This window comes from Ochlerotatus camptorhynchus, unplaced genomic scaffold (assembly GCF_037179485.1).
Source record: "Ochlerotatus camptorhynchus isolate MF236.1 unplaced genomic scaffold, CSIRO-AGI_Acam_v1.1 ptg000549l, whole genome shotgun sequence".
In the NCBI taxonomy this organism is placed as follows: domain Eukaryota; kingdom Metazoa; phylum Arthropoda; class Insecta; order Diptera; family Culicidae; genus Ochlerotatus; species Ochlerotatus camptorhynchus.
Genome location: NW_027041032.1, coordinates 188,981 through 211,132, shown reverse-complemented (window position 1 = coordinate 211,132; position 22,152 = coordinate 188,981). Strand labels below are relative to the sequence as shown.

Here is a 22,152-nt window from a genome sequence, read left to right as displayed (position 1 = left end):
CTGTTGAATACCGGGTTGTAAAACAAGGCATTATTCACAAGCAAACAAAAGTCAATTCAATGGCTTATCGGCACTGTCGACCAGTTGCGGCTCACTGAGGCGCACTGAGAAAAAAGTTGGCGCAAAATAAGTGTGTAGAGTGACCACCCCTTGTTGATTACTGAAACATCATGGTACCCTAGTTTGAAGTTGTCAGCGCTAGAGCTCGGTGGTAGATCTTATAACAGTAACGCACCATGAAAAGGATATCTACCAGCGTTACGGATTTAAAAAAAAAAACATTGTGCTTTGGCAAGTCTTTTCTTGGCCAATAGTCAGGTTCATCGGTGCAACTCAACGATGAGACGATTGATAAATTAGATAGATTGACATGGAGCTCTCGCAGGACTTCTTCTGCCTTAGTAAACTCGCTGAGGAACTAGAACACGTATACTGGGCCTGGTTTGACCAAATCAGCAACTGATTATAGAAAGAAAAAAAAACTCCCAGGAAAAATAAACGTCACTTTTGATCACACGCACAGCCTACTCTCCTCACTTTGCAAAGTTACGGGAACTTCCCAGAAATTCCGGTAAGTTCTCAGAAGATCACAGAACTTTTCAGCAATTCTGAGATCTTTGAATTTCGCAGAAGTTCCGAGGACTCCTCACAAATTTCTCACTTCCAGGAAGATCCGAAAATTTACCAGAAATTTTCAAAAAATCCTACTGTGTTCCCTAATAAAAATAATGATAAAAAGTGCTTAACGACGTGTTCGGAGTACCATCCAAACCATTTTTGAAATAGTTCTACCATTAGGGCTATAGGTAGTTTATGGTATTCGTTTATTGAGGTTATCTGACTAATAACGGTAATGCGTTGTGTTCGCGGAACTCGAAGTCATCGGTTTGCAATGCAAAATTAGACCAGTTCATGTTTCCCCAGATACAAAATAAATTCGTCATTGAGTCAGATAGTAGATTTTTCCTAGAAATCTAAAAATTAAATTTCTGAATTTAAAATAATTCCAGAAGATCCAGACTCCTTCCAGAAATTCCGTTTTAAAAATGTTCAGAAATTTCGAGAATTTCACAGAACATCCACGATCCTCCCAAAAATTCCGAGATATTCCGAAAACTTCCTTGATATCTTACCAGAAATGTCGAAAACGTTCAAAATTCATCGGAATTCTCGAAACTTGGTAGAAAGTCCTAGGATTTCTGGAGACCCTAGGATCATCTAGCAACATTTCATGATTTTTAGAAAGGTCATTCAAATCCTGGGAAAACCTTCAAACTTCCAAACCTTCTCGCAATTTCTGAGAAGTACTCGGATCTTGTGGGAAATTCTTGGTAACTCTGGAAAGATCTAGGAAAATGTGGAAAGTTTTTGTCGAATATTTGGGAAGTTCTTAGAATTTCCTGGTATCTTACATTTTGGGTAGTTCCCGAAACTTCTGGAAACTTTTTTTGAAATTTCTGGGACGTTCTTTGAATTATTGTCAATTTTTTTTTGAACTTCTGGGAAGTTCTTGAGATTTCTAGACCATTTGCAGATCTTCTGCGAATTGCTCAGAACTTCTGAGAAGTTTTTGGAATTTCTGTGAACATCGCCGATCTTCTGGGAATATCTCGGATTTTTTGGAAAGCTCTCGGAATTGGGTTGTTTAATTTCGAAAAACAAACCGGTTGTCATACATCATCTGAAAGAGCTTCGTTTTTTGAGCACAACGATATTTTTGTAGATCCCATGGACATTTATCTCGTTCCTTAAATCAAGATTTAAATGTTTAGTGTTTGAAACACAAAATCCCACTGAGGAGGGGCCGAGGGGCGCAAAGATGGTGATTTTTGCTAATGTAATCGCACTAATTTAAAATAGATCCACTGCATCAAAATTGATGAAATTTTGGATTTCGGTTCAATTTTTAATGCAAGATTACTAGTTAGTATTTACGTCAATACCTCTAAACAACCCAATTTTTGGGAAATTTAAGGATCTTCTGAATAATTCTTGGAAGGAACTTCTAGGAAGCTCACAGAAATTGTGAGTAGTTCTCAGATGATATTAACGAAGTGCACGCATCTTGTAAGAATCTTTCGGATAATCTGGGCAGTTCTCGGAACTTTTAGGGAGTCCACATAATTTCTAGTAAGTTGTTAGATCTTCTGGGAAATTCGCAAGTCTCCTAAGAGGCTCTTGGGGTTTTCTGACAAACTCTCGGAACTGATAGTAAGTTTTGAAATGTTTGGGTACTTCTGAGTAGTTTTCGGAATTTCTGAGAAGTTCTTGAATCTTCTAGAAAGTTAATGGAACTTCTGGAAAGCTCTCGAAATTGTTGAGATGTTTTTGGAATTAGGTGTAAATATACGGTTTTTTTTTTGGAAGTTCTCAGATCTTCTGAGAAATTCTTGGAACACATGGAAAACTCTTGAAAATTCTGAAAAACTATCTGAATTTCTGGGAAGTAACTGAATCTTCTAGGAAGTTTTTAGAATTTCAGTGAAGTTTTGAGATCTTCTGGGAAATTTTCGGATGTTTTGGAAAGTTTTAATATTTTCTGGGAAGTTCTCGGATCTGATAGGAAGTTCGAGGGTCCGCTGGGAAACTTTCAGAATTTCTGGGACGTTCCATGATCCAGAAGATCTAGATCTAGTAGTACTCAGAATTTGTGTGAAGTACAGAAAACTTCTGGGAAGTTTTTGGATCTTCTGTGAAGTTCTCAACATTTATGGGAAGTCCCTGGAACTTTCATGCAGCTTCCAGAACTTCTGAAAACTCTGAAAAATGCTCTAGTATTTTTGAAATTTTGAAGAAGTTTTCGGAGTTTCTGGGAACCTCTAGGATTTTTAGAGAAGTTCTCAGAAATCGTGAGAGTAGGGTTATTCACTTTGAAAAAAAAGTGTAAAATATCCTATAGGCCACTCTCCAGTTTAAATTATAATCTTAAAATTCAGGGAGGCTGAGTGAATAAACTCGCGTGCGAATCTGGCAAACAAATCTCAGGCATTTTTCGCACGCATTTTTACGCGCTCACCCTCACAACGCCAAAAAACATGTCAGCATAAACTCATAAAACCGCTCAAATGTAAATTGACAGCATGCATTAGATTTGAGGTTTTGAATTTTTTCCGAACACTGAACATAACATGTAGAGCTATTAAATACCTGGTTTGAATTGATTGAATGACATGTTTGTATCAAAGTCACGAGTTCAAAGTCACGAGTTCAAAGTCACGAATGACCCAAGAGCGTTAAAGTGAATATAATATAACAAAAAATAACAAAAGAGAAAATCGACGAAGAGAATCGATCATCGCGTTTACGCCCTTATGCATCCTCACTGCCGATTTGTTTGTTTAAACATTTTTGCTCAATGGTTGAGGCATTGAACTACTCAGTTGAATCTCCCATACTTGGTAAACAGAGAGTGCATGGAGTTGAGACTACAAAACTGCAGACATGGTTTCATGACACCTCAATGATCAAATCTATACAGAGCTGGAAAAAGGGCCTATCCGCCTTGATCGATTCTCTTCATCGACTTTCTCTTTCGTTAATAACTCATCTGCAACAACATTCCCTGTTCTATTTGACGATGGATAAAAATCTCTTTTATCATATTATGTGGCAAAAATAGCACGAAAACTATTTGCATAACCGTAGCAATCAAAAGAGAAAGTCGATGAAGGGACTCGATCAAAGCAGATAGGCCCTTTTTCCAGCTCTGTATAGATTTGATCATTGAGGTGTCATAAAACCATGTCTGCAGTTTTGTAGTCTCAACTCCATGCACTCTCTGTTTACCAAGTATGGGAGAGTCAACTGAGTAGTTCAATGCCTCAACCATTGAGCAAAAATGTTTAAAAAAACAAATCGGCAGTGCCCCGTAACGTGGGTAGATCACCTTTTCGTGGTACGTTACGGGATGTAAGATCTACCACCGATTCCTAGTCCCGACTACTTCAAACTAGGGGAACAGGATTTTTCAGTAATCCAAGGAACACATCTTAGTCCTTGTTACTTTTTATGTCTTGTTGATAGTGACAAGACTCGGCTTTGTCTACCGAGGATGATCTTGAAACAAGGCAAAAAATGAGTTAGTTGTCTTCATCTATGTGATTCCTAATCTTCTATCCGTTGTTCCCTAGTTCCTGACTACTTCAAACTAGGGGAACAGGATTTTTCAGTAATACAAGGAACACATCTTAGTCCTTGTTACTTTTTATGTCTTGTTGATAGTGACAAGACTCGGCTTTGTCTACCGAGGATGATCTTGAAACAAGGCAAAAAATGAGTTAGTTGTCTTCATCTATGTGATTCCTAATCTTCTATCCGTTGTTCCCTAGTTCCTGACTACTTCAAACTAGGGGAACAGGATTTTTCAGTAATACAAGGAACACATCTTAGTCCTTGTTACTTTTTATGCCTTGTTGATAGTGAAAAGACTCGGCTTTGTCTACCGAGGATGATCTTGAAACAAGGCAAAAAATGAGTTAGTTGTCTTCATCTATGTGATTCCTAATCTTCTATCCGTTGTTCCCTAGTTCCTGACTACTTCAAACTAGGGGAACAGGATTTTTCAGTAATACAAGGAACACATCTTAGTCCTTGTTACTTTTTATGCCTTGTTGATAGTGAAAAGACTCGGCTTTGTCTACCGAGGATGATCTTGAAACAAGGCAAAAAATGAGTTAGTTGTCTTCATCTATGTGATTCCTAATCTTCTATCCGTTGTTCCCTAGTTCCTGACTACTTCAAACTAGGGGAACAGGATTTTTCAGTAATCCAAGGAACACATCTTAGTCCTTGTTACTTTTTATGTCTTGTTGATAGTGACAAGACTCGGCTTTGTCTACCGAGGATGATCTTGAAACAAGGCAAAAAATGAGTTAGTTGTCTTCATCTATGTGATTCCTAATCTTCTATCCGTTGTTCCCTAGTTCCTGACTACTTCAAACTAGGGGAACAGGATTTTTCAGTAATACAAGGAACACATCTTAGTCCTTGTTACTTTTTATGCCTTGTTGATAGTGAAAAGACTCGGCTTTGTCTACCGAGGATGATCTTGAAACAAGGCAAAAAAATGAGTTAGTTGTCTTCATCTATGTGATTCCTAATCTTCTCTTCGTTGTTCCCTAGTTTGAAGTGGTTAAGACTAGGGTTAATTTTGTTGCTAAGGAATCCAATTTTGACTGACAAAGGGGCGCGCCTTTGGAGGGTGTTTCAACACTCCGAAGGGAATAGATAGCGGGACCTTTCAATTAGAGTCGGATCCTAGCGATAAATGCAAGAGTGGCAACTGTAAAAAAATCGAATGCTTCATCATTTCTCAATAGTGATGGAGTAATACGACATGCACTAAACTAAGGACACGGGATATACTACAATAGATCAATTTACTGGTCGCAGTAGTGTTAGTTCCCGAACAGAGGAAAAAAAAAATCGGCAGTGAGGATGCATAAGGGCGTAAACGCGATGATCGATTCTCTTCGTCGATTTTCTCTTTTGTTATTTTTTGTTTTATTATATTCACTTTAACGCTCTTGGGTCATTCGTGACTTGTCCGAGGGTGAGATTTGAACTCCTGACTTTGGCGTGAGAGGTATGGATGCTATCCACTACACCAGGGCGACCCACACTCTTTTTTTAATTACTCGCTAGATTATAGTTTCTCGTGCGTTTGCTGTTGCTTTTGATAGCCAATACAACCTGTTACAACTCTGCATTGAACAAATTGTAGAAAATTGTAGCAATGCAAAGAGAAAATCGATGAAGAGAATCGAGCATCGCGTATACGCCCTTATGCATGCTCACTGTTAGAATGACGTGTTGGAAGGAAGAGCGCAAGCATACAATAGACGACCTCATGGGTTTATCGCAAAATAGCTTCACGCAACCAGCTTATCATGTTGAGCTCTTGGAATACGGTAGAGTGCATCGCATAAGGTATCGCAACGCACGTGCAATAGAAATGCCGGGTTCAGTTCCTGGATTATGATTTGAATAAAAACTATTCCAGTCCAAGCCAAATCATCAGTTCAATCCAAACCTCCAGCTAAGTTCAAGTTATCAATCCAAGCGAAGATGAAGTTTTCAGCTATTTCCATTATCGTAGCGGTTTGCATTAACTTTGCATTGGCTCGTCCACAATGTGCGCCTTGTAATAGTAAGTCCTGATTTCAAGTAAAACTAAGATTTTATAGCATGAGTGCTAATGTGGTGACATTTCAGATTGTACTCAACCATACGAAGAGTACCAACTATGCGGGACAGGCTGTCCCGCGACCTGTGATAACCAGCACCCAGGAGTTTGTAATACAGTCTGCGTAGCTGGTTGCTTCTGTACCGATGGTTACGTCCGCAACACCGTTGATGGGACCTGTGTCTTGCCTGCCAATTGTCCATGTGCTACAACTACCACTCCGGAACCGTGTACGACTACCACTACTACAGAAGAGCCATGCACTACTACGACTACTACGCAGGAACCTTGCACTACGACTACAACGACTCAAGAACCGTGTACTACAACTACTACCACCCAAGAGCCTTGCACTACTACGACTACCACTCAGGAACCATGCACTACTACAACCACAACTGAAGAGCCTTGCAGTACTACGACTGTTGACCCCCCATGCGCTGAAAAAAATTAAACAATATAGCAGGAGTCAACAACTGGTTTTTGATTTTTGGCGACCGATGGCATGCGTAGACCACTGACAGATTACAACGTTGTAACATTTGTATCAAATATATTCGCAATTCAAAAGTAAACGTTTTTTTATTCATTTACTTCCTGAGCCTTCTGATGGCTACACAATGTATAGCAATGAGTTGGATTACCGAAGTTAAGCAATCGATTAAGTTGTGTGAGTGAAACCAGTCGAATTTCAAATTTTTGACGTAGACTACGTCTTACGGAAAGGTTCGGGGGTAACACGGAAATCTTAAACTGAGACCGTCACGAAAAGATATTAAGTTTTGAACGCTGATAACTTTGTTATTTATAAATGAAAATATAATTGAAATACGTCAATCGATAGGAAATTCTTTTACGAATCTGCTGGAATCAATACTTTTAAAATTTTCCACACAAAAACTTTTGAAAATATTAAAATGAAATGTACAAATAACAATTGATAATTTTATCACTGTAATTATAAAAAAAAAATTTCCCTAACCCAGTCGTCGAGTACCACAAAAAACGAAAATTATATATTTTTATGGGTTTCACTTACACATTTTTGCCGAAATATCAGCCTTATACATTCCATAAGACAAACCACATAGGTCCTATAAGAATGCATAAACGGTATGTATGTCCATTTATAGATTTCATTTCACACATCCGCTTATTTTCGCATTGCCTCCGCGAACCTGCTAAAAGAATTTATTAATTCGAATAGCGAGTGACCGGATGGAAGCGGCCCCATAACACAGCGTTGCCAGATTGTGTTAAAGCTTATCGGTATCAAGGGTATTAAAAAATCGGTATTTATCGGTATTTAATATTTAATTAATTTTATATTTTTGCCGTTTTAGAAAGTGAACATTTTAACGCTGGTGACGACTGGGACTTGAGGTGAATTGCATTGTTTGTCCTCAAGTAGTGATAAAAATTGTGAGAAAGTAGTTTTTTTTTCAAATAAATATCTTTAAATCAAACCAACAACGACTTAACTATTGACAATAACGGCAAACAATATTTTCACTTGAAAAGGCCACAACCCATGTCCGAAATGTCGAACAGATTACATCGTAGTCGTTGCAGTGTTTTAAGACTGATAAAGCCGTTAATCAAAGCAAATTTTAGCTTTTGTTTCAATGATCGGAAAATTCCGGAAGAAAACTCCGGAGAATGTTTGAATAAGTTTCTGGGCGAAGCCGAAAAAAACATCCAGAGATAGACAAAAGAAGCTCTCCTGTATGAAGTTCGAGGAAAGCTCTAAGAAAAGTTGGAAAAACATCCGGGAAACTTCCAAGGCCCGAATCGAGAAACTTGTGGCGAAAATTTAAATAAACTATCAGAAAAAAATCTACAGGAAGCCAGAAAAGTTTCGGAAACCGGAAGTAAATTTTCAGAAGTAGCCATTTCCAGGGAAAGCCACAAGAAGCTCGGAAAAACCTTCCAATAGAAGTCGAACAAAAAAAAAACCTTCATCTTATGGTCAAACTGCCAGAAGAAGACGGAAGGAATTTCTTGGAGAATTAATTGAACTTCCTGATATTTATAAAATATTCCTGAAGACTCCGCAATTTCCCTGAAGTTTTTGGAACATTCCTGAAATGCACTTAGGAATATTCCATAATTCCTCGAAATTCCTTAAAGTTTCTTGTAATTTTCCTGAAAATAGGGGCTGTTTAGGAGTTCTCTGGTCATCCTCAAATTGCTCGGAGCTTCCTTTGAATTTATTGTAACGTAAGCATTGAAGTTCCCTGATCTTCCCGATTTTTTTGATTTTTAAAAGTTGTCGACACTGCATTAAAAAGCATAGAACTTCCCATACAAGGTTCTCACAATGTTCTAATGTTCATATAACTTCCCTTCCCTTGGACTTGTGAAGTTTCCAAAATATTTATGAAGTTAATGAAACTGTCTTTAATTTATCGAAACTTAGGGTTGATGCATATATTAGGTCACGCGCTAAAGGGGGAGCGGGGGTCTAAGATTTTGTGACAGGCAATGCATTAGGCATAGGAAAAACGTCACGATAGGGCGGGAGGGGGTAAATTTTTGCTAGATTTAGCGTGACATTATTAATACATGGGCCCTTACACAAAAGTCTGGACTTTTCTGAAATTACAGAACGTCTTAAATGTGCCTGCAGCTAGTGTGGATCCGCAATAAAAATCTGATAGCATCCTTGAAGTTCCGGGAAAGTTAAAAAAACTGGCGGGAGAAGTTGAAAGAATCATTCGAGCGAAGGCTGAAGAAGCTTCCAAGGTAAGGAGGAAGAAAATTCCAGGGAAAGTTGGTTAAAACTTCAGGAAGTTGAAAAATGAATAAAAACTTCCGGAAGTTAAATAATATTTAAATATATTTCTCGATTCCCTAGGAATTACCGGAAAGAGCCATCGACTATTTCCAATCGACTAAAAACGGTGAGGAAATGCAAACATTAGTGGAAAGAGTATCAAGCATAAGGCATCTTTAGAGATGATTGTTTAGAATTTTGAAGACTCAAAAAATATGAGGTATTAAAAAAGATCCAAGTCTCTCACAAAAAAATTGCTCCGAAATTCTAGCGCGGGCAGGCAATAATAATTTTGATTATTTAAAAAACGGTATAAATCGGTATAAAATCTTGAAAATCGGCATTCTGAAGAACCTTATCTGTGTATCGGTATCAAGTTTGGAAATCGGTATAAATACCGATAAATCGGCATACCTGGCAACGCTGCCATAACATCCACAGCAATATCAGTTCATGGGTGATCTGGCATCAAGGCGGATTACCGCAGGTAGGCTGTGGAACGCACGGTCCGCTAGTGTTGGTGAATTATTTGCCGTTAATGTTCATGAAAAGTTCACTATTTTGCCATAAACAGTCATAAACCAAAAAAAAGTTTACGGGTGGATTTTCACAGATTTGGACCTATTTGATACGACCAGAAGACGTATGCTAGTCACGAATGGCTTTGCCAAATTGATTTTCTACGCAAGTGATGTGAATTTTACGAATAAACACGATGAGGATTGATTATTGCAAAACTTGGCATATACAATCGGCATAGTTCATTTTAGTAAACAAACTAACACTACTTCCTTTGATTATCCGCCTTGATCTAACAGGTGTTCAATAAAAAATGAGAAGTTTTTCAGTCATATGGCTAGTAAAAAAATATTTTTTTCGATGAATTCAGTATTTTTTATTAAAACCGTCATGTTTATTCTTTGAAAAAAACGTCAATGAATATTGGAGAAGAGGCGCTGGGCAGCCGTACGACGCAACTTAATCGCGATGCTCTCACAAGAGCGCTGGACGTCACTGAAATCATTCTTATTTTTTATTGAACACCCGTTAGCATTCTGGTACGCTTTAGAGGCTCTGGGGTCCTAATGAGGATACCAGAGTGCACTGTTTGCATGTCTTTACACAGGACTCCGGTTGCTTATCAAGGCATGGCCACTACACCTTCTGACGCAACCGGCGTTTTATCACCGACGAACCGACGTGACAGCTCATACAAGCTACTTTCAAATTCGTGCCCAAGATGCCATATTTAAAATACGTTAAACACTACCGACATCTACTCATCCGATCGCGTCATACCATGAGCAAGGACACGAATCCACGTATAATTTATATTGCCTTGGTTTGCGTCTCACCTCATTTGACAGATCTGATCGCCCGTTTGAAAGTTCGAATCGCTCGTTTCACAATTCGAATTGTGGACAAACGAAATGCTCCTGTGGCATGTCGGTTCCAGGGTGTGAATCATGCGCCAGACTCATTACACGGTCCCGTAAACTCAAAGGTATTATCAAACGAAACCCAACTTGAATTACTTTTCAATTCCGTCTCTGTTTGGACGCCAATATTAGCACATCCTCTTATGTGTCCAATTCCAAAAGTATAAGCTTGCAGCCTGAGAGCCCAGCGCTCAAAACGTGGTCATGGCCTTGACCGTGGGTTGAATAAAAACTTCAAAGCCTTGAAATCAGTTAAGGCCCACGCACATTAGATCCGGATCGGACGCGTTGCGGCAAAGTGACAGCTAAATCTATTATCTAACTGTCAAATTTACGTCAACGCAATGCAAACGGATCTAATGTGGGTGGCCCTTTAATGTCCCTGGAGGTACACTCGAAATATTTCAACCCCCCACACTAATGACAGTGCTTTACGTTCTGTTTGAAGAAACCTTTTCCCCAATTCTGTCAATGCCTTGCTATCATATGAGATAATCCTACAGTTGCCATTGGAAGCCTCCTGAAACAATACAGCCCCCAAACGAAGACAACATATCAAGAAGACAGACAACTTTGCCAGAATCCAAGCGACAGATACAGTAGCGCTACACTTGAGCGAAAGTAGAAGCAACGCATATACAAATGAGCGAATACACAAACCTTTCTTCTGAGGATGTAATGTTTGCTATCAAATTCGTTCGAAGCATTTACCTTTGAGCGACAGATGACGCGATTCTACCTGTCTCATAGCGGTCGCACAAGAATATGGAATAGTTGCTAGTCTTCCTGATATGATTTCTTCGCCCCAAACCAGTTGCACTAGCATCTGTCATAAACTTTGTATGATCATCGGATTGTAGAATCCAATGTGGTAAATTTGGCACATTGCGTTTTTGATTGTTTGCTATTCTGAACTTTCTTTTGCTGACCAATTGAATTCAGCGGCCGATCTAAGCAGCTGCCCAAGGAGATCATAAATGTTTCACAACCTTTTTTCGGTGGAGAAATTTCACGATTTTTAACTTGCTTCAAATTTCCCTTGGGTTTGATCTAGGTAATACTAGGATTAAGCGAAAAGGATGCGATACGCAATATTCGATTACAGTTTGAATATTCGATTACAGTTTCACGCTGGTGAAAAATTGAGTATTTTAGATAAGATTTTCACTTCGCTTCGATCTCTATACGCTTGAACAAGTCCGAAAGACCGCTTTTTATCGGCTGTCTTTTGATGAACACTGGCAACTTTGCCAGAATCCAAGCGACAGGTACGGTAGCGCTGCACTTGGGTGAAGGTGGAAGCAGCGCATAGAAATATGAGCAAATATACAAACCTGAGCTTGTTGTCTTTGCTATCAAATTCGTTCGAAGCATTTGCCTTTGAGCAGCAGATGACGCGATTGTGCCAGTCTCATAGCGGTCGTATGAAAAAAATCGCTTTTAACCTATTGTGCCGATTTTTTGTATGTGATTAGTGTAGTGAACCATGTTCAGAAAATCAGTTCAATTTGTTGGATGATTGTCGAGAAAAAGCGGTGGTTGAACGGCACCACCCATCGCGCAAAACAATTTGACTGAGCTTATTTTGTTCAGCATTGATAACCGCTATTTTGTTTGGCTCAGTTTGTCACAAGCATTGAATTCCATGATAGGATTCTAGCAGTTTTACGCACGTACCAACAAAACCAGATATTATTTAGTGTGGTGAAAATATATAAAAACATTGGACAATGCCGTAAAAACCGTTAGTAGATCTCATCATGAAATTGGTATTCATTTCGGTCCTGGTGGCAGTTGTTGCAGTGGGTGCCCGTGTCATTCCTCCCTGTCAGCGTGAGTGTTTTTTCGTGAGATAATTAGATAGAATCAGATTGGCTAACGGTTGATCATTTTGCAGAATGTCAAGATCCCAATGAAGTATACTTAAGGTGTGGAAGTGAACAAAACTGTGACAATGAGACGGTGGTGGTGCCATGTGCTAAAAAGTGTCAAGGTGGTTGCTACTGCAAGGAAGGTTACGTTCGTAATTTGGTTGATGGCAAGTGTGTGAAGCCGTGTTTATGTCCAAGGAAATGTCGAAAATCGACCCCAGCACCAACGACCACTCCGGAACCATGTACCACAACAACAACTACCCCGGAACCATGCACAACTACAACTCCGGAACCAACGACTACCACCGAACCATGTACTACGACTACGACTACCGAAGAACCTTGCACTACTACGACAACTACTCAGGAACCATGCACTACGACTACAACGACTGAAGAACCTTGCACTACGACTACGACTACCGAAGAACCATGTACTACGACAACCACTACCGAAGAACCTTGCACTACTACGACTACTACTCAGGAACCATGTACTACGACTACGACTACTGAAGAACCATGTACTACGACTACGACTACCGAAGAACCTTGCACTACTACGACTACTACTCAGGAACCATGCACTACGACTACGACTACCGAAGAACCTTGCACTACTACGACTACTACTCAGGAACCATGCACTACGACTACGACTACCGAAGAACCATGTACTACGACAACCACTACCGAAGAACCTTGCACTACTACGACTACTACTCAGGAACCATGCACTACGACTACAACGACTGAAGAACCTTGCACTACGACTACAACGACTGAAGAACCATGTACTACCACTACGACCACCGAAGAGCCTTGCACTACCACGACTACCACTCAGGAACCATGCACTACGACTACAACTACCTCGGAACCATGCACAACTACTACTCCGGAACCAACGACTACTACTGAACCCTGTACCACATCAACATCTACCACTGAGCCGTGTACTACAACAACGACTACAGAAGAGCCATGTACTACTACGACTACTACGGAGGAACCTTGCACCACTACTACTACCACAGAAAAACCGTGTGCTACTAAAAGTGCAAATCATTACCCTATCGTCCCACCAATGCAATAATAACTTATTCAATCACAAAGAAGCTTATTCAGCTTAAGAGAAGCTAGCTTATTAAGCATTATGTTTGTTGAAGAGCCACGTACTGCCTATCTCTTCAAAACCAGCGACTACCCTCGGACCTTAAACAACAGCCACACCGTTGCATGTATCGCGCCACGATTTGCTGCCTCCAAATACAAACTATAATTAATTCCTTCGAAGTTGGTTGTTTTAGTTGATGTTTGATATACTGTTTGAGGACGTAGTTCTGTTCCACTGTCCAATATTTTAGGGTTGAATTTGTTATTAACAATTTTACTATTGTTTTCCATTGTGACTACCCAATTTTTTTTTTAACTCATCATGTTTCTATTACTTCATGCCTACAGCTAACGATTACATAGTTGGACATGGTTACCGGCAATAACAGACTTAAAGTGAACATTTTATATGATAGATGAGTATATGAAAGTAGATGATTGATAGTTCCGTTATAGAACGGCTGTGTGGAAATTGTATATAGAAAGTAGAAAGTGAGCAAAGAACAATTTTGAGGAAGGTACGAATGGGCTCGAGCATTCATTTTACCAAACTCACCCGTTCGTAAAGGGTGGTGAGGGGTATTACCCCTCAACACCACTGGCAAAAGAAATGATCGGCGATTATGTACCTCCGATGTGTGGCCGAAAGATACAGTGGCAGAACCAGCCCTACCAGTGTCTCCTTGAGATCGTTAAGTTGACGATGACGGGATCACAGGCAGTAGTAGATGAAACAATAACTGCAATTTCAAAACCATCGACTATATGCTTACGTCAGAAGGTGATTTGAGTGTGTAACAATCGGTAAAACCATTTCCGCACATCGGAAGTACATGAGTGAATCGGTGATAATTCCTTTTGCCAGAAGTGGCGAGAGAAAATACCTTTCATCACCCCTCACGAACGGGTGAGTTTGGTAAAAGAAATGCTCGATCCGATTAGTATCTTCTTCAAAATTGTCCTTTGCTCGGTTTCTACTTTCTATACACAACATTCACACTGCCGTACTATAATGGAATTTTATACTTTCATGTCCTCATCTATCGTATAAAATGTTGAATTTATGTCTCATATTGACGTTAAGCATCTCCAACCAGGCTTCAAAATTATCCGGAGAGGCAGAATTTCAAAATTGGGTTGGTTTTCAATTGATCATTTTGTCAAGCTTCTGCATTTATGTACCATCAGATGTCACAGCTGTTGTTTGCGGTGACATCTATCGGAAACTAGACACAATATGTTTTCCTATAATTGTTCACAGAGGACACTGCAGTGCAAAACATGTCTGGTGCCTCTATATATGCATTTAGATTATTTTTCGAAGTCGCTCTTTTTTTTACACATTCTGCACACAAAATAGCTCACCCCTCACAGAATTTTCCGCCGAATTTTATGTATGGGGCGGAGCATAAAGTATCTTTTGCGCAGAAAAAAGGAGGGACTTCAAATGTTAAAGCAAATGCATATATGGAGGTACCAGACATATTTTGTAGTGTCATGTACTCTATTTTGTAATCTGTGAAAGGGAAATCATAAATCGAGTGTCAACAAAATACATGCCATGTTGAGAGATTGAGGTCGGGAGAGCAAATTTTCTCTCTCAAATTTGAATTTTTTGGCTCTCTGGGAGCTAGTAGTAACTCAGGTAAATCTGTATGGGGAAAAATCATTTTTATTTAATTGTAGCTTGTTTAACAATAATTTCCGGGAAAAAACTGAACTACAAAGTCCCTGATTAATTTCTTAAGGTTGTCGTTCACTTTTTTGAACTGAATATGCACTGAAAGCAAATTATTTCCACTTCTCTCAATTTATATATGGGGATTTTTATCACTTCCTACCAGCGGAACAGTGCCATCTCTGTGGAAAATGGTCGAACAAAATGATTAATTTCTGGGCTCTAAACTTCACTTCGATTCCAAAAATATACCCATTGATGGGTATTGGACAGTATTTCACACTATATGTGAAACCGGAAGCCACCAAATTTGATTTCAAAATGGCGTCGGATATAAATTTCCGACCTCTAGACATCACCCCGATTCCAAAAATACCCATCTTTGATTTCAAAACGGCGAACAATAGCTGCAATTTCCAAACCTATGACTCAACTGAAGTGCTATAAAAATCGGTAGAACTGTTTCAAACACATCGTTGGTACTTGAGCGGTTCATCTCTTTTTACCAGTGGTGGCGAGGGGGGAACACCCCTCACCATCCCTCTCCAAAGGGGGAGTTTGGTAAAGAGAGATGAAAAAACCGATTTGTACCTTCCTTAAAAGTTGTCCTAGCTCGCTATCTACTATCTATATGCAATTTTCACACTGCCGTACTCTAACGGAACTATCAACTCTATGCTTTCATCTCCTCCATTTATCGTAAAAAAATTACCACTTTAGTCTGTTATTTGAAAATAACATCTTCAACTATGTCAGATATCAATTTTCCGCCTCTTGACATCACCCCGATTCCAAAAAGACCCACATTTTTTTTATATCTTTATTAAGGAGACTTTCAGCCCTGGGCTGGTTCGTCTCCGGATAAAGACCCATATTGATGGGTATTTGACAATATTTCCCACTTTTTATGAATCCGGAAGCCACCATCTTTGATTTCAAAATGGCGTCTGATACCAATTTCCTGCCTCTAAACATCACCCCGATTCCAAAAATACCCATATTGATGTGTATAATAACGTTTGAAAAAAGATATGCGTATTTTACAAATAACATAAGAAAACTTAGTCCAAGATCTTAAATATATTTTAGCGTGTGAATGTATCAAGTATTGTTGGTCGATTTTATACGTATTGTTTACGTGGCACATTTCAGAGAACTTCAAGACTCTTCTATTAATTTCAAGGAAATTACAGGAACACTCTTGGAAGATCTGAGCAGTTCAGGGAGGTTCAAAGCTCTGAAAAATTCAGAGATCATTCTAAATCTTCAGGAAAGTTCCGAGAACTACAGGAAAGTCCAGGGAAGTTTATCGATTTTTAAGGATGAGTTTTGAGAGCATCAATGCAGATCCATGAATTTCAAGATAATTTCGTGAACTTAGATGAAGATCAGAGAACTTCATGACAGTCCATTAACATCAAGCAAATTTCAGGAGGTTCACAAGAACTTCAAGAAACTTCAGAATACTTCAAGTAAGTTCAACGGTCCTTAGGAAAGTTCAGAGAGCGTCAAGAAAGATCTTAGAACATCTCGGCAGTTCCAGAACATTGTGGACTCATGAGAGAAATTCAGACAACTACTGGAATATTTTGGGAACTTCAGGTTCGTTCGGTTAACTTCAGAAAAAAATGTAGAAACTTTACAGATGTTCCAAGAACACAGTTCTGAAAACTTAACCGAAGTTACGAGTTACATTTGCATCAGAATTTATAGAAAATATGGAACACTTTAGGTTCATAACCGTTTCATTTGAACCTGAAAAAATTCAGGAAATTTCACGAAGTTCTTAAAATTTCCTGGAATTTCCAAGAATTTAAAGGAAGTTCCGAAAACATGTAACGCACGCCTCGTAACCGGTGCGATTTCGACCACTGAATACGCTTCCTATCTCAAGAACGAATAGCTTAAGCACAGACAAACAGACATAAAACATTGAATATTTCTCACTGTAAAACATCGTCGCTAAAATATTACCGCCATCTGTTGAGTACACTGTGATGGGCACTGCGCTGAACAGATGGCAGTAGTGTGTAAACGTCAAACGCAAGGGAATTGACTATGCGTGCAACAGGAGGCGGTACTACCAGCTACGATACTTTTATATTGTCCGTTAAATGCTTGTTCGATGAACTACTTACGAGAGTTATGTCTATTTGTCTGTGGCTTAAGCATAACCTCCGAAGAGGCTACCACATCAAGGTTTGATTGTTCCGGCAAGAAACCCAACCAATCCCATGAGGGATTGAGATCCTCACAGATAGAGGCCGCTTTAAATAGTCTAAAGCGAAAGTTGGTGATTGATGAATCTACGCGAAACTGCACCAGTGCATGCGACACCTAGGTTTTAAATACAAAACCACAAAAGTGATGATGTACTAAAAAATATTCCATACTATTTGTCAGGTAGCAAAACGCCATTATCATTTTCTCATCATTTCAATCTGCTGGTCGACCTAACGTAAATTCATCAATAACCGTCGTTCTACCGAAACACAACAAACCCACTCACATTTGTCATCACTGGAGGAACTTTCCCTTTCTGATTTCGTCCACCGATCCTGACACGTGAGTGCGGAGACTGTTTTCGCAGGCAGTGGAACCTGAAGCACATTAAGCTTAAAAAAAAAAAAAAAAAAAAACTACAACAAATAATGCATAAATAGAACGACGCCAAAATGTGAAAAATCTAGCCATCCAAAATTAACATTACGGGGTAAGCTTTAATTTAACGAAAAGAACATTTCTAGATAGAGCTGGAATTAGGGCGTAACAGCTTTTGTAAACAATGACTTCTCTCAAAGATTTCTAGGAATTCAAGGCACGTCCACGCAAACCAACATAACCATCGGAAAGCGGAAGTCTTCCCCTACCCGATGGTGATGTTGATTTGCGTGAGGAAGCCTTGACCTTCTATAAATTACCAAGAGAAGTCATTGTTTACAAAACCAGGTTTCATCTGGTTTTCATAGGATTCAGTCGATCGTTTGCACTTCACTCATTCAGTCCAGTTGATGTACATTTATGGTTCCAACTGAGGCTCGAATAGTGTAGTAGTCAAGCAGTTTAGTCCGGTTTTGGCTCGCTCAGTCGAGTTGTTCGAGTTGCGCGTTTGTTCGTGTCGTAGTGCCGGTTTCATCGTGTGATGGGAAGGCAGCGCTCCCGGAGCAAGCTCCGTGAGAAAGCGGAGAATAGTGGTGAAGGTAGCTCGTGCGTACCTATCACAAATAGGTACGCTACTCTTCCCACCGATGTTGGGAATGCCCTACCAGCGGAAGTGAAGCGGACGAAGAAAAGGAAGAAGAATCAGGGCCAGTCCGATGGTGCGAGTGGCCGTGACACCATGACGAACGTCAGCGACATCGGTGAATTCGGCGTTACCGTCGAGCATGAAAATTCTGCCGTCCCGAGTACGGCAAAAGTCAAGCTTCCTCCACTGGTGGTGATGAAAGTGCCACTCAACACGCTCATTAGCGATCTCACATCGCTGGGCGTTGCAGCTGAATTCAAGCTGAGCAGGATCGGCACCAAGGTGATGCTGCGTACCAAAGCGGAGTACGAAGCAACCGTGAAGTACCTGAAGGATTCCAGGGCGGAATACTTCACACATGACATCCCCGGTGAGAAGCCCTTCAAGGTAGTCATCAGGGGCTTACCGAACTTCAACCCCAAGTCGATCGAAGAAGAACTTAAGGACCGTTACAAGCTAGCCCCAATCGCAGTCTTCCGGATGACGAGGAGAGACGAAAACGTGAAAACGTACCCGGATTGCCTTTTCCTGGTTCATTTCCAGAAGGGAACGGTGACGCTCAATGCGTTGAAGGCCATCCGCTCCATCAACTTCATCATTGTTCAATGGGAGCCATACCGTGGCGGCCGTCACGACGTCACCCAGTGTCAGCGTTGCCTGAATTTCGGGCATGGCACCCGAAACTGCTACATCAATCCGCGCTGTGGCAAATGCGCCCAAAATCATGTTTCCTCCGAGTGCGTTGTCGACGAGTCGGAAACATGCAAATGCGCCAACTGTGGTGGAGCTCATCAAGGGTCCGACAAACAGTGTCCCAAACGCGAGGATTTCAAGCGGATCCGAAAGCAAGCGTCCACAAGAAGCCAACCAGGACGGAAGAAGGAAAACACTCCGGCATTCAGGGTGGAGGACTTCCCGCCTCTTCGTGGTACGCAACACGGTCAAGCAAATCCACGGGTGCAATCCGGCCCCCGTCAAGAAACGTCTGGTGCCTCAGCTGGACAAAGCTCTCCATCCCCCCCTGGATTCTGGAGACAACCAGAAGCACAAAACGCCAATCCCGATCTCTTCTCTGCGGATGAGCTGATGAAGATTTTCGTCGACATGACCAGCGCTCTTCGTCAGTGCCGCAACAAACCCGAACAGATCCAAGTGCTCGGTAAGTTTATCATTCGGTATGGCGTCTAAACCGTTAACTATAGTCACGTGGAACGCTTGCTCTGTACGAGCCAAAAAGTTCGAGCTTGCTGACTTCCTCCGCAAGCATAGTATCGACGTGGGCCTCCTATCAGAGACCCATCTAAAGTCCGGCGACAGCTTCTGGTTGCCTGACCACAACATTATTCGGCTTGATCGCACCAGCTCCAGGGGGGGGTGGTGTTGCGGTCGTCGTCAAGAAAGGAATAAAATACCACACTCTGTCTCATATCCGCACCTCTATCATCGAGGCCCTTGGTGTGGAGGTGGAGTCGTCGACTGGATACGTCCAGTTCATCGCCGTCTACTGCCCTCGACAGTGTGCCGCCAGCAGTGGACTAGCGGCTAAATTCAAAAAAGACCTGTCCACCATCACCCGTACCGGTTCCCGCTTCGTAGTTGGAGGAGATCTGAATGCTCGCCATGAGGCCTGGCGGAACTACCAGCAGAACCAGAACGGTCGTCTGCTGTTCGACCACTCACAGCATGGGCTGTACTCCGTTTGGTTTTCGGATGAACCAACATTTATCTCACCGGCTGGCAACCCATCGACGCTAGACCTGTTCCTGACAAATATCGGCTTGTCCAAGCCGGTGGCATTGAACGAACTCAGCTCCGACCACCAACCGGTGGTGGCTGAACTGGGCTGCAACGTGGCTCCTGCTTCAAGCATGCGCAAGGACTACCATCGCGTAAACTGGGCCCAGTTTGGACGCGTGGTAGACAGGCACATCATCGACAACCCGTCGCTTGACACCGTGGAGGACATCGACCGAGCGTTGGAGGGACTCCACCAAGCCATAACCGTGGCTGACGAGGCGTGCGTCCGACGAGTTCCTGTGAGGGGTAAGTTTATTGCCATTGATTCCCACACCCAATTACTGATTCGCTTGAGAAATGTGCGTAGACGCCAGTTCCAGAGAACCGGGGATCTAGCGAGGAGACGTGAAATGGCCGATCTGAACAAGGAGATTGCTTCCAGAATGGTCTCACTCCAGAACGAAAGTTTCGGGCGGCTTGTCCAGAATCTGGACGACCGCTCCAGACCATTCTGGAAGGTAGCTAAGGTCCTAAAGACGCACCCCAAACCCATTCCTCCACTCAAAGATGAAAATGATGACGATCGGCTCATAATCACCCCTCAGGAGAAAGCAAATGCGATTGGTGAGCATATTGCCAAATCGCACTTGCTTGGCTTCAACATCCAAAGTCCGCTCGAAGTTCAGGTAGAGCAATGCGTACTCAACCTTGATTCCTCCCCTTGTGCCATCCCTCCGGAGGATAGAATCACAGTGGAACAGATTTGCTCAACGCTGAAATGCACCAAAAACATGAAGGCCCCCGGGTTTGACGGAATATTCAACCTAGTATTGAAAAATCTCAGCATGAAGGTTCACTCTCTGCTGGCTGCTGTCTTCAACAGATGCTTGGAACTGCACTACTTTCCAAGTATCTGGAAGACAGCGAAAATCATACCTATCCGCAAACCCGGGAAGGACCCAACGCTAGCTTCAAGCTACAGACCAATCAGCCTCCTTTCAGCGCTGAGCAAATTGTTCGAGAAACTCATTCTCAATCGTTTGCTCAAGTTTGTCGAGGAACACAACATTCTCCTACCGGAACAGTTCGGGTTCAGGAAGGGGCACTCCACAAATCATCAGCTAGTACGGGTGATGAATAACATCCGAAGTAACAAGGCTGTATCCAAGTCTACAGCCATGGCATTGTTAGACGTTGAGAAAGCGTTTGATAATGTCTGGCACAATGGGCTTGTATACAAGCTTTGTAACTTCAACTTTCCTTTGCATCTTGTTAAAATCACCCGTAACTACCTTCAGCAAAGGTCGTTCAGGGTATCGTTGACTGGTTGCAATTCAAGCACATTTTCCATCCCAGCAGGTGTTCCGCAAGGAAGTCTGTTGGGCCCTTTGCTATACAGCATCTACACTTCCGACATTCCTCCCTTGGGTAACGGTTGCGTGTTATTTCTGTTCGCAGATGATACTGCTATAACCGTCAAGGGAAGGATGCCTCGTGAAATAACAAACAAGCTTCAACGATGCCTTGACGCCTTTGCTGATTATGCCACCACGTGGAAAATCAAAATCAATGCTTCCAAAACCCAAACAATAATGTTCCTCCATCGGCAATCTCCCAAACTAAAACCAGCTCCCTCTTGTACTGTAATCATGGATGGCACAAGGGTTGAGTGGTCCGCCGAAGTAACCTATCTCGGGATGTTGTTTGACGAAAAGCTCCTATTCCGCTCGCATGTGGAGAAAACCGTAGTCAAGTGTTCCGCCTTGGTTAGGAGTCTGTATCCGCTGATTTGCCGCAGATCCCGCCTCTCAAGGGTGAACAAACTGGCCGTCTACAAACAAATCATTGCACCTGCGATCCTCTACGCAGCTCCGGTGTGGGAATCATGTGCACAGACTCACAGGAACAAAATTCAGGTAGCTCAGAATAGAGTGCTGAGGATGGTTCTTGATCGTCCTTTCGACACTAGAATAACAAATTTACATGAAGAGGCAGGCATTGCCAAAATAGATTCCAAAATTATCGAAATTAAGACTAAATTTGCACAAAAATGTAATTTATCAGAACATGCTTTGATAAGCAATTTGTATATAGTAGGTTA

General features: G+C 41.4%; 1 protein-coding gene across 1 annotated transcript in view; it reads right to left on the bottom strand.

Moving 5' to 3' along the window:
• Nucleotides 1-22,152, bottom strand: part of LOC135713235 (zonadhesin-like) — a 110,755-nt gene that overhangs the window by 14,342 nt on the left and 74,261 nt on the right. The gene's annotated exons all lie outside the window — the stretch shown is intronic.